This window comes from Camponotus vicinus, unplaced genomic scaffold, assembly GCF_025532165.1.
Source record: "Camponotus vicinus isolate PSW18456_S1 unplaced genomic scaffold, iyCamVici1.0 SCAF_10, whole genome shotgun sequence".
In the NCBI taxonomy this organism is placed as follows: domain Eukaryota; kingdom Metazoa; phylum Arthropoda; class Insecta; order Hymenoptera; family Formicidae; genus Camponotus; species Camponotus vicinus.
The window spans coordinates 9285410-9298886 of record NW_028141946.1 but is presented as its reverse complement, the minus strand read 5'-3'; the positions used below and the strand labels follow the sequence as shown (position 1 = coordinate 9298886).

Below are 13477 nucleotides of genomic sequence, written 5' to 3'. Positions count from 1 at the left end.
TTGTCGCATTCATCGCTTGTCATAATTTCTCTCAAAAGTTTCATGTTTAGTTGTAATAATGAAAGCTCGCTTTAGAAATTTATAAGAGGAGGGAATCAAATCAATTCAAATTTTCTATTCAAATTTTGTACAAAAATTCCCTTTTTTAAGGTATTTTTGTTCAAAATTCCAGATGAAGAGCATATTTTAAAGATTTTTTAGCGCAACTTTCTAAAATAAGTTTTTTCATTGAATTTTCTAATGCTTTTCGCGATGCGTTTCTCGTAACAAGATCCTGGGCTATGTAAAAGATGCGAGTCTCTAGACTCTGATCCAAAGGAGAAAGTTTTTTTGTATTAATTGTATTATAATGGGGGGAAAGATAGATTCAGTTAGATTCGCATGTTTATTCGAATCAATTATTTATTTAGTTAAAAATAATTTATCAATTATTTATTTATTCGCTCAATTATTTATTTCGTGTTATTATTTCTGGTGCCATTTATGGCTTGTCGCATTTATCGCTTGTCATAATTTCTCTCAAAAGTTTCATGTTTAGTTGTAATAATGAAAGCTCGCTTTAGAAATTTATAAGAGGAGGGAATCAAATCAATTCAAATTTTCTATTCAAATTTTGTACAAAAATTCCCTTTTTTAAGATATTTTTGTTCAAAATTCCAGATGAAGAGCATATTTTAAAGATTTTTTAGCGCAACTTTCTAAAATAAATTTTTTCATTGAATTTTCTAATGCTTTTCGCGATGCGTTTCTCGTAATAAGATCCTGGGCTATGTAAAAGATGCGAGTCTCTAGACTCTGATCCAAAGGAGAAAGTTTTTTTGTATTAATTGTATTATAATGGGGGGAAAGATAGATTCAATTAGATTCGCATGTTTATTCGAATCAATTATTTATTTAGTTAAAAATAATTTATCAATTATTTATTTATTCGATCAATTATTTATTTCGTGTTATTATTTCTGGTGCCATTTATGACTTGTCGCATTTATCGCTTGTCATAATTTCTCTCAAAAGTTTCATGTTTAGTTGTAATAATGAAAGCTCGCTTTAGAAATTTATAAGAGGAGGGAATCAAATCAATTCAAATTTTCTATTCAAATTTTGTACAAAAATTCCCTACTTTTTTAAGATATTTTTGTTCAAAATTCCAGATGAAGAGCATATTATAAAGATTTTTTAGCGCAACTTTCTAAAATAAGTTTTTTCATTGCATTTTCTAATACTTTTCGCGATGCGTTTCTCGTAACAAGATCCTGGGCTATGTAAAAGATGCGAGTCTCTAGACTCTGATCCAAAGGACAGTTTTTTTTGTATAAATTGTATTATATGAAGAAAAAGATAGATTCAATTAGATTCGTATGTTTATTCAAAATCAATTATTTATTTGGTGTTATTTATCATTTGTCGCGTATACTTGTCATAATCTCCCTCAAAAGTTTCATGTTTGGTTGCAATAATGAAAGCTCGCTTTAGACAAAATTTATAAGAGGAGAGAATCAAATCAATTCAAATTTTCTATTCAAATTTTGTACAAAAATTCCCTGCTTTTTTAAGATATTTTTGTTCAAAATTTCAGATGAAGAGTATATTTTAAATATTTTTTAGTGCAACTTTTTAAAATAAGTTTTTTCATTGCATTTTCTAATGCTTTTCGCGATGCGTTTCTCGTAGCAAGATCCTGGGCTATGTAAAAGATGCGAGTCTCTAGACTCTGATCCAAAGGAGAGTTTTTTTTGTATAAATTGTATTATATGAAGAAAAAGATAGATTCAATTAGATTCGTATGTTTATTCAAAATCAATTATTCATTTGGTGTTATTTATCATTTGTCGCGTATACTTGTCATAATCTCCCTTAAAAGTTTCATGTTTGGTTGCAATAATGAAAGCTCGCTTTAGACAAAATTTATAAGAGGAGAGAATCAAATCAATTCAAATTTTCTATTCAAATTTTGTACAAAAATTCCTTGCTTTTTTAAGATATTTTTGTTCAAAATTTCAGATGAAGCATATGTTTTAAATATTTTTAGTGCAACTTTCTAAAATAAGTTTTTTTATTACATGCGTTTTCTAATGCTTTTCACTAATGCGATAAAAAAATATAGGGCCATTCAAGTTTCAAATATTAGATTTGCAAATGTATTGGAAAAAACTGAATAGCTTTTGTAAGATAAATGTTTTTGATAACATTTTCATTTTTTATCACTCTAAAGATTACAATAAAAAAATATATACTGCATATGCGTAATATTAACATTTTGTTAAGATATTAAATATATAAAAATAAAAAATATGTAGATATGTAGATATATGTAGATTTTAACGCATAATTTACTTAGCTTGCCTTAGAGCAAAATTATTAAAGAGAAAATTCTTTAAAAAATCCTCCGAGTCCCAATAAAATTCCAAATAAAATTTCAAAAAATTGATTTTCCCAGATACAAAAGAAATTTCTAAGAAATTCAAGTTCTTCATGTTTTTCAAGGAATAAACTCTATTATAATTTTAAAATCGCAAAATTCTCTCAAGATAAAGAATTGTATTTACAAGTTTATATATTTACTATTGTTTTCTGATTGTGTTTTGTACAGGTATATATTTTAATTCTTGAAATCTGTGTTTTTTCTTTACTACACAATACATCAAATGCAATTCTGTCGCGAGTTTTGTCACGAATATAAATCATCTGAAGCTGACCTGCAACTTTTGAAAGTAATAGTAAATACTTTCACTACACATAATATATGAATAACTAATCTATTAATAGAGACGCACATTTTTCAAAGTATAATCGGCCTGAGGATTCACGATTGTGTTATACGCGTAGTTTGCACAATTGTAAAGATTCCTTAGAATATATATTTTCTCGATTCGAGATGCAGGGGAATCCTCGCGAGCGCGAACACGAGGGCGCGAGAGCATGATATGTTTTGCCGGCGCGTTCACCATCGTGTCGAATCAGCAGCGAGGGCTGGAATCGACAATACAGGGCGATATATACAGAGCGCGCGTGTATTACACGATGGGGAGAGAAAAGAGAGACAGAGACAGAGGGTGAGAGGGAGAAGGAGAGAAACGCAGAGTCCATTATATTCGAATTACGAGCGCGCTTCGGGGTGACATTGTACGGATTGCACCTCGCGTTTGCCGCGCGGAGTCTGTCTCTCCCCTTTTCACCGTAAAGGGAAACAAGGGGGTGCGGGACGCTCCTCTCCCTCGGAACGCCCGTAACAAATCGGCCAATGAATCGAGCGGTTATATTTAAAATAAATCGCCCGTGGAGCCCGCTATTCGTCATCGATCGCCCGCAACGGTTCACGCCGGCGAGAGCGATCTCGAAGGACGTTTTCCTATCATCTCTCGTCCTTTATTAACATCGTTAAATCGAGGATCCGAACGTCTCTGCGACGTAAACATTCCTCGGCGTGATATTAATTTAGAGACCTCTTAAGATTTTTTTACACGTAAAATATCCCAGTGATATCCCCCTTCCTTCCCCTCCCCCCTCGGAATATATTAAAATTATTTATAGATCTCTGGAAAATTATTCGCATTCAGGTCGGAATTGAAATTATCTTGTCTCGTTCCGGCAGCAGTATCATCTGCATTTCCGATCACGAGGTATCTGTCGGAATCGGTCTGCCAATACCACGCGATGAAAGAAGCGATCGAAGCGTGAAGTTTCTTTTTTTTCTCATCGCAACAATTTGCTCGCCCGATATGTCGGAATCTCGCCGATCGTTTCAAGAACCTATTCGAATGCCCGCGGATAGGGTAAGGTTTGAGAAACGGGAGCGTTTCGATCGGAATATTAAACATCCGAGATCCATGCCTAAATCCATTGTTTCCCTTCACGTTTTTATCTGTGCGGGATGAGAATAATAAATATTATTTATGCAATATTATTTGCCGATATGTAAAAGTGTTAACCCTCTATAGCCCGGATTTTTTTCGTGGCTATAACAAAATTTATATAACGTGAAATCGACAAATCTTAACCTCTAAATACAAATTAACAATGAATTTACAATTTTCAATTTTTTTGGATTTACTTCGATATCTCAAGCTAGAGTTGACAATCTCTACAAAAAATCTTATCGGTTACCAAGGAGATGTTATAAGGTGTATATTGTCACATTGCGCTTCAAAAATTAAATTAAATAAAAAAATGGATGTATTGGAATGTGACTTCAAAGTCACACGGGGCTACAGAGGGTTAAATTAATTCGTTGAGATGCGTCGCTTGAATAGGAAGCTTCGGAAAAACTTTTCTAATTATTGATTCGTCGATGATAAAATTCATATATGTATAGTAGGCGCCAATAATGCCTCAACATATGAAATTGGTCACATTCGGAGCTAGTAATAACTAGACGTGTCACATCAAACTATTCATGCATCATGACTGTTAGAGGAGGAACCGACAATATTTGTTTGGAAATTATGTCTACAATCTTCTGCAAATTGCATTTAGAAATGTTAAACAGATGTGTGTGAATACAATTTCACAAATGCAAATAATTTCCAAAATAATTGCTAGTTCCTTTTTAAATTAACAGTCATGAATAGCACCATGTGTGTCTAGTTATTACGATAGGAAAACATTATAAAATTATAAGACAGAATCTTGCATGAAATTTGTGATTTGCAATTATATGGATATATTTGAAAAATAGATGTAAAAATATTGATCTTTTACAAAATATTAATAACCGCGTTTGCAATTAATTTCTAAATAGTATTTCAATAAAATAATAACGATATGGCGAATTATTTATTAGTGCAATTATGGAGAAATTTTTCACGATGTCATTATTGTAAAATGTTTTCACAATTTTCGGGCTATTGGTCCCGAACCAATTTCATATCAAGGCATTATTGGCGCCTACCGTACATGTGATTCACGCCGACGATCTTTCGCAGATCGCGCAGAAGCGTTTATCGCGTCCGATAAGTAATTCCCCGCCGAAGCACGAGAGAGAGAGAGGGGGAGGGGGAGAGGAAAGCACCACGTGTGCGGGTGCGACGATGGCATTAACGAAACGCACATACGAACTTGCAAACCGCGACGGGAACCTACAGCGTACACAAAGAGCGCATTAGCCCTGGCTATAAAATAAAATAGCTAGCACCCATTCCCCTATTCTCTCCGTCCACCCGGGGGTTGCGGGGAGCGAAGCGCGCGCGGGCGCTCGTTCCCTCTAATGCGCCGACTTATTTACACGCACACGCATACGCGGCGGGCGAATCTACGAGCACGAGCAACCGTAAACGAGTTATGTAACCCCGCGTGTTCTCCTGCCGCTTTGCACGGCAGTGTACATACGCAGCTATATAACCGGGAGAGCCGGCCATTATTATACCGAGAGGCCGCATCGAGCCGAGCCGAGCCGAGCCAGGCCGCGAAAGATGACGACGGCCATTTTGCGCGGGCAACGTCCGTGACGACGCGTACTCGGCCGCGTCGGTTGGTTAAAAGAGAAACAATTAACTTCCCACTCGGGCTTCGTATTCTTTCAATTTCCCGTCGGCTTCGCCCGCCGTTCGTCTTTCGGATCGAGAGCGACCGTTCCCAATCTCTCTCTCTTTCCTTCTCGTCGTGTGATGTATAGGGGAGAGGGTACACGAGGGCGATACGCGTCGCGGCGTTTCTTTATATCGCCGAGGTTTCGGTGGAAAAAAGCGCGGACACGCCGCGCGACGAGAGAACGATTGCGAGGAAGGAAGCGAGAAGGAAAGAGAAATTTTTCGAGTCATCGTAACCCCCGAGTCCTCTCGGGGAGAGAACTGGTCTCCCTCTCCTTCTCTCTCTCTCTCTCTCTCTCTCTCTCTCTCTCTCTCTCTCTCTCTCGTCTCACCGATCTTTCATTATTATATTTCTTCGGGCATTGTTATTAATTCTTCACGGCGGGGGCGCGGCTAAGAGCGTAAGCTTGTCACGTTCGAGGACCCGTGACCCACCCCCGGTCGCCCGAGAAAGCGCTGTGTTTGCAGAATTCATTGAATCATTGCCATTCCGCGTGGCACGCGCGCGCCGTCCACCCTCGCTCGCGTCGGGGACGGGGGGAGGGGAGGGGAGGGGGTGCAATTTTTCAACGGTAATCCGCCCCCCCCCCCCCGGTGTCTATCGCGAGTTTTCGAAAACTTCCTGGAGATGGGAGGGGAGGGGGAGAGGGGGGGGGAAGAAGGATGCTCCGAAAGAAGTAATAATTGCCGCTGTCCTCTTCGATAATTCATTCGTGTATAGTTACGACGATAATAAATCAGCTCGGGATACGCCCGGATAAAACGGGAGACGAGCCACGAACGAGATCTCTCCTCCGCGGCGCGAGACTGGAACGAAAGGTAGTTTGTCGTGACTTCCCACGCGATTACGTCCGGTCGACACGCTACTCCGCTTTTTTTCCAGACCTCTCCGTGGACCTACCGCGCGCGCGCGCGTATACCTCGCTTTCAACTGTCATTCGCAGGGAGATCGGGAATTCTAATGGGGTAATTGTGGGTAAATAATTGATATTTTTCACCGATGCACTCGTGTATCTCGTTACACAGAAAAGAAATAAGTGTCAAATCAAAACTTATATACTTAAAGTAACGCGTTCATTGTTTCGTATATACGACAACAATTTATAATCTCCTTAGAAGAATTTAATAATTTTAAATTTCAACAATATTATAGTTTTATTTTAATATTGTAATTGTCACCTCCAAGAATATATAATTATTTAATTCTACTTTAAGAAAATTGTAATCTTTGATTTAAAAATGTTATTTTCTATCTGACATTGTTTCTTTTCCATTCAAGAAAATTAAATCTTAAATCATAAGAATATATTTTTCTTGATCGAACTATATAAAATGGCTTCATTCAAGTAAGCAATTATTCAAGCAATTATATTTTTCTTTAATTAACGCAATATAATCTCATTTCAAGATTTCCACGTTAAAACTAAATATATTTTCAAGACAAGAATATCCTTTTTTTCTGTATTTATGTGTATCTTGAATATGCTGTAACTTGTCTTTGATATCGAGAGTACTTCACGCCAACTACGAATATCTAGTAAAGTGTGCTATTATGTGTCTTCCGGGGCGCATTTTGCAAAAATAATCAATTGCACCTGTTAATTGAATAAAATTATAAACTGAATGATGGAGATTTTTTATTTTTTCATCTATATAATTTATATTATTAATCTCTTATATTGATTTCAATCGTTTTTTTCTATTTTTTATTTAATGACATTAGCATCGAATATAAATATGGACATATTGGTCAAGGCAACAAATAGAAATCAATTATAAAAGAAAATTCCTTATCATAAATATTATTTATACATTAGAGAAGCTATAGTAATCGTGAATATTAAGTTCAATTCGTTCTCCTTCTCAAAGATTAATTACCCAATGTAATTACCATTGTCACATGTTATTAATCATGTGATAAACTTTCAAAATGCACCTACGTTTCCATGTTTGATATTTCTGACATTTTTCCAATGACAATTCAATTAATAAAACGTTCTGTATAATTGTAATACAAATACATGTATTTTATCATGCGTAAATAAAAGTCCCTGTAGAGTCGGCAAATAAACGGGACAATTTTTCTTTAGACGATGACGCGAAAGCAAACGTTGCTGCGTTTCTAGTCGCACGAGTTTGTCATTGTGTATCAACGACGGTAGCGTAATTGTATGCAATTACGTGACCGTCTAATGGCAAAGCGTCTCGAGATGACTGAGTCGAGAGACACCGTCTTTGACTCGTTCTCCGAAAGGCCGCACGGAAAAGAAGTAATCATAGACGAGAGAATCGGGTCGAATGCGGGTAAAATGCATGCGCGAGGAACAATGGCCGTCGAGACGGAGAGGATGCTTCCCCGAGCATATTAATTTGTGCGTTTTATATGCGTGTCGAATGACGTATCTCGCGCGGAAACAAACGCATCGTTGCATCCTGCATTCGGATAATTGCGGCTTAAGTGCTCGACCTTAAGCACGCGGGATTGTCGTTTGTTCTTTCGTCGGGTTTTTCTTCCGTTTCAGAGCCGGCTTTTAATCAAGGAGCTTCGTGTACACGTCCTATTTTATATCCCCCTGTCGAATGCGTTGCGCTAACAAAGTATACACGCAAGTTTCTGAAACTGATTTATATTCAACGATTCGGTGAGAGAGGGATGTAATTTGCGCTTTGTCACGTCGTACTTTACACATTATTATTAAAATATTGAGACAAGCCTTGAAATAAATCGTGTCAAAAGAGCGTTGAGAAAAAAATATAAATGCATCTGATTTTGAATGTGCCTTTTCCGAAAGGTGGATTTATATAAATAATTTTATAAATATAAAAATAATCACTTCTCTTTAATATCTTACAATTTTATTAATTTTTTAAACTAATCAATAAATCTCTTATTGATAATTATTAAAATATTGAGAAACAAACCTTGAAATAAATCGTGTCAAAAGAGCGATGAGAAAAAAATATGAATACATCTGATTTTGAATGTGTCTTTTTTCCGGAAGATGAATTTATATAAATAATTTTATAAGTATAAAAATAATTGCTTCTCTTTAATATCTTGCATCGCAATTTTATTAATTTTTGAAACTAATCAATAAATCTTTTATTGATAATTATTAAAATATTGAAAAACAAACTTTGAAATAAATCGTATCAAAAGAGCGATGAGAAAAAAATATAAATACATCTGATTTTGAATGTGCCTTTTTTCCGGAAGATGAATTTATATAAATAATTTTATAAGTATAAAAATAATTGCTTCTCTTTAATATCTTGCATCGCAATTTTATTAATTTTTGAAACTAATCAATAAATCTTTTATTGATAATTATTAAAATATTGAGAAACAAACCTTGAAATAAATCGTGTCAAAAGAGCGATGAGAAAAAAATATAAATACATCTGATTTTGAATGTGCCTTTTTTCCGGAAGATGAATTTATATAAATAATTTTATAAGTATAAAAATAATTGCTTCTCTTTAATATCTTGCATCGCAATTTTATTAATTTTTGAAACTAATCAATAAATCTTTTATTGATAATTATTAAAATATTGAGAAACAAATCTTGAAATAAATCGTGTCAAAAGAGCGATGGGAAAAAAATATAAATACATCTGATTTTGAATGTGCCTTTTCCGAAAGGTGGATTTATATAAATAATTTTATAAGTATAAAAATAATTGCTTCTCTTTAATATCTTGCATCGCAATTTTATTAATTTTTGAAACTAATCAATAAATCTTTTATTGATAATTATTAAAATATTGAGAAACAAATCTTGAAATAAATCGTGTCAAAAGAGCGATGGGAAAAAAATATAAATACATCTGATTTTGAATGTGCCTTTTCCGAAAGGTGGATTTATATAAATAATTTTATAAGTATAAAAATAATTACTTCTCTTGAATATCTTGCATCGCAATTTTATTAACTTTTGAAACTAATCAATAAATCTTTTATATTATATGAAAACGTAAGTACATATTTTTAAACTTTGTGCAAAATGTAACATGTGCGAGATGTTGGCTATCGATCACTTATTAATTATTTTCGCTACTACAATCAGTCACATTTAGCATTTAGATGCGATGCATCAATACGAGAAGCATTTATTTAATTTTGACGTTTAGCTAGTAGCCGTACGATAATGCAATTTGGAGTTTCAGAGTGGCAGTGCTGCAACGACAAAGGTGGAAAGGTAGAAGGGAAGAAAGGAAGGAAGGAAAGAATAAAGAGAAAGAGGCCCCTCTCTCTCTCTCTCTCTCTCTTTCCCGAGGGGCCGCTCTCTTACGAGGATCAAAGATTACTCTCCAGCCGGATCGACATTGTTGCGAGCGAGAAGCGCCCGACTCGGTATAAAAAGGAAAGGGAGAAGAAGAGAAAACACCTAGAGTCCGGCATTATAACGAGGCTTATTATTTACGCTGATCATTATTTTGACGGCGCTGATCGGCCACCGTCCATCACTTTCGTTCCTCCTCTCGTCCTCCCTGCCATTCTCTTTTCTTTCAAGAGATCCCGCTTCGCCGCAGCGAACCCTCTCCTCATCCCCCACGCCACCCGGCCCCGCTCTTTTATTATCCTAAAACTCTTCGTAAGTGTCACGGCCAAGACCGATATCATAAATTCGCTGCCGCTCGAAAGAATCACCGTAAAACGAGCCCCTCTCGGCTAGACGGAGAGTACCAAGTTATTAATTAATTGCGAGTCCGCTTGAGGAACGTTCTTTTTCGTTGCTCACCCTCGCGGAATCGTCAGGCCGCGCCGAGGAGATTGTTAAGCCTTTCACGGACTATGATTGCTAAATCGACTACCGCGTACAAGCCAATGTTATGCTTGTTATATGTATAATTGCAACGTTCTTACACGCTGTTTCAGATTAAATTTTACAATATCGATTATTCATCTAGTAAACCGATTATTTAATGTTTGTCGCATCATACTTCGAAAAAAAGAATACTTAGGAAATTTATAATAAAATATATAGTGCTCATATGTAAAAAATGCTTCCTCGATATAATTTTAATCAACTTTATTGAGAGCTTTTCCATTCTGTTTATAACCATTTTCGATTCTGTTATATTTCTGTTTATATTCATGATTTATTATTATGGTATATTATAAATTTTATTATTATAAACTTTGTTATTATTATATTTGTGATTTATTGTTATATTATATACTTTATATTATAAACTAATAATTATACGGGTATACATCATTTTTATTATGGGTGAATATTATTAATGATTAAATAGTCTTTAAATCTCAAATTGTAGGATAAAATAGGTTATAATAGTCCCCAGAATTTTTCAATTTTCTAATTTATATCTCTTGGATTATTTTCTTAATATAATGTTATGTTAAAAACCTAATATATCCATATCATTAATAAATGACAAACGATGACTAGAAAAGCAAAAATAAAAATTGCTTACTAAATAATACAATCTACGGAAATATTTTAATTAAAAGTTGATGAAAAAGTGTGTGTTATTTTGTGAAAAAAAAAGATATGAAACGCGAGGGAGGAGGACATTTAAAAATTATTTCTTTACGGACAATAAAATAAGAATGCAGCACGAGTTCCACCCTTAACGTTTTGCTTGAAAAATTGAAAATCATCCCGTTGTTCTTTGTTAACGGAAAAGGGCAAAAGTATTTGTACGTGAAAATATGAGCGACGTTTCCTCTCTCTTACGAAATGCCGCGAAAGCTACGAAAAATGTAAAAACACGCGAAAACACGGACAGAGTATCTGTGCCTTTAGGGCCCGTCGAAGAGAGGCAAAAACGCGCGAGCACTTTTTTATTCTCCGAGGCGTGGTCGTCATGATTGCGCGTTCATTTGTCAGAACATAAACGGTAAACCGGGTTAGCAGCCGTTCTTTCTTTTGATTCTCGAGCCTCGCGTTTTTCGCGTCACGTCGTCGCATCGCGTCAAAGAAGCTAAACGACCCGTAGTTTTATACCCGCGAGATATACATTATATTAACGTATGCGGTACGCACAATATAACGCGATCAAATTATGTATATATTATTTTATGAAATACGCGATGAAAAAAAAACCATCAGCGACGCTTATCGAGGCGGAATTTATTTCATCGCGAGCTTCGAGAGATCCCGATAACGATAACGATGAGGTAGAAACGATGATGGAAAAAAAAAGAATAATATTAATAGCAACGATAATAACGGAGAGAGTAATTACCATTATGCGCGAGATCCATTACGAGCCCTTGGGATCAACGGATCGCGTGCGTCGCGGCGCTATCTGATCGTTACAAATACAAATAACGGCGTAATAGGTATCGCGTGTGCGCATTGATAACGTTCCTGTATAAACGAGTACTTGTTAGTACAGTCGACGAGTTGTAGTACAACGGGAGCGAGGAAAAATTGGCGTACTATCTCTGCCTCGCCTCTTCCTCTCGATCCTTTCGAATCGCGGAGGAAACTCCGACGGGAAAAGATCGTCGTCGAGATTACCGTGAAATTTCACGCTAGTTTTCCAAACGCAACAAACGCTTGCGAGAGATCCAAGATCTGACGGTGCAAACAAATCGCCGTCTCTATCTTGTCGTCACATTCCGGTAATAAAGAGAGATTTACTTTAGAATGAGATGCGAAGCGACGATCAATAAAGTTCTCTGCGAAGGAGAGATGTCCTTTTGTCGGAGAAAAACTGCCAATAGTCGTTGCGCGTGTCTAGTTTCCGTGACTGTCATCTTGTCTGACAATGAGCGACTGACACTAGCGACTCGTCATCCTGTGATATAGAGAGAATAAAATTTTGATTGATTTCGAGTATATGCGTGAAGTGTCGTAATATTTAAATATTGTCCAAGTCATTGATGATGTGAAAACATGCCAGGTAAAGTTGTAATGTTTTGATATCTCGGGTATGTTTACTTTTTTCTGTGCACAAGAGCTCCGCGTCAAAGAAATTTTGAGATCGACGATACAACAGCTTTCTCTCTATTCGTGATCGTCATTCAATGATTGTGGTCATTGTATTCTGATGTATCATTGTAATTATGCAAAAGATATGTAATTGTATTTATAAAAAAAATATACAATTTTACTTGTCACGTTTCCGATTTTAGATTGGTCAACTTTTGGGTCAATTCATTTAAGAAATTTACCCGGGGTTGACCTCGTTTGTGCTTACTTTTTAAGTTACTTTGAGCCAAATAAATATCGGGTTTTATATATTTTACGTCACGGATCAGTTTTCTTTATTATTTTATAATTTGGATAATTTATTTCAAAGTCAATTTTTATTAATTTTCCGTAGATTGATTCAGGTTTGGATTTATTGATTAGATTAAGTTGTTTAAGGAAGAAGGGAAGAGGATCTTGTTTGGTTAATAAAGCTTGCTTTATTTGATAACTAACCCTTTTTAATTGAACACAACGGCCACCTTTTTGGGGCATATAATATCGAAATTTTATTATTGATTTAAAATTTGACTATTTAACTGTTGCCACACTCTTTAGCAACGACAACTAGTCAAATTTTAAACTTAATTAAACTTTCGAAAATATTAAAAAGGATTAATCTCAGACTATCAAATTATTTATTTGTATACCTTTAATGATTTCTGAAATTAGTAATGTTAGAAATTGCGATTAGAGAGTTGCTAAACGATTGATTAAGTTATTATCACGACTACTACTACTTCTTCTAAGCTGTCCGACTGATTTCTCTCTTATTTATACCAAGTGGTAAGAATCCCCGCGCTGGATTCTTACCCTTGTTTCTTAGAAATTTTTTAGGTGGAGGTGATTCTTGTCCACGCTGAAATTTAATAATCAATCAATAGTTCTCACGATATCTATTAATCAATAATTCGCTACGATGATACTACCTATCGGCTAGTAATCAATATATTGATTACGTTTGATATTTCCCTAAAGACCTAATTTTGGAAAAAGATTTATTATA

General features: G+C 35.4%; 2 long non-coding RNA genes across 3 annotated transcripts in view; one reads left to right on the top strand and one right to left on the bottom strand.

Moving 5' to 3' along the window:
• The window catches only part of LOC145960976 (uncharacterized), a 48433-nt gene that overhangs the window by 24421 nt on the left and 10535 nt on the right, over nucleotides 1-13477 (bottom strand). The window lies entirely within an intron of this gene.
• Nucleotides 6205-9745, top strand: LOC145960977 (uncharacterized). Its single transcript, XR_014435506.1, has 2 exons — nucleotides 6205-6501; nucleotides 9695-9745. It is a non-coding gene; the product is annotated as an uncharacterized LOC145960977 (long non-coding RNA).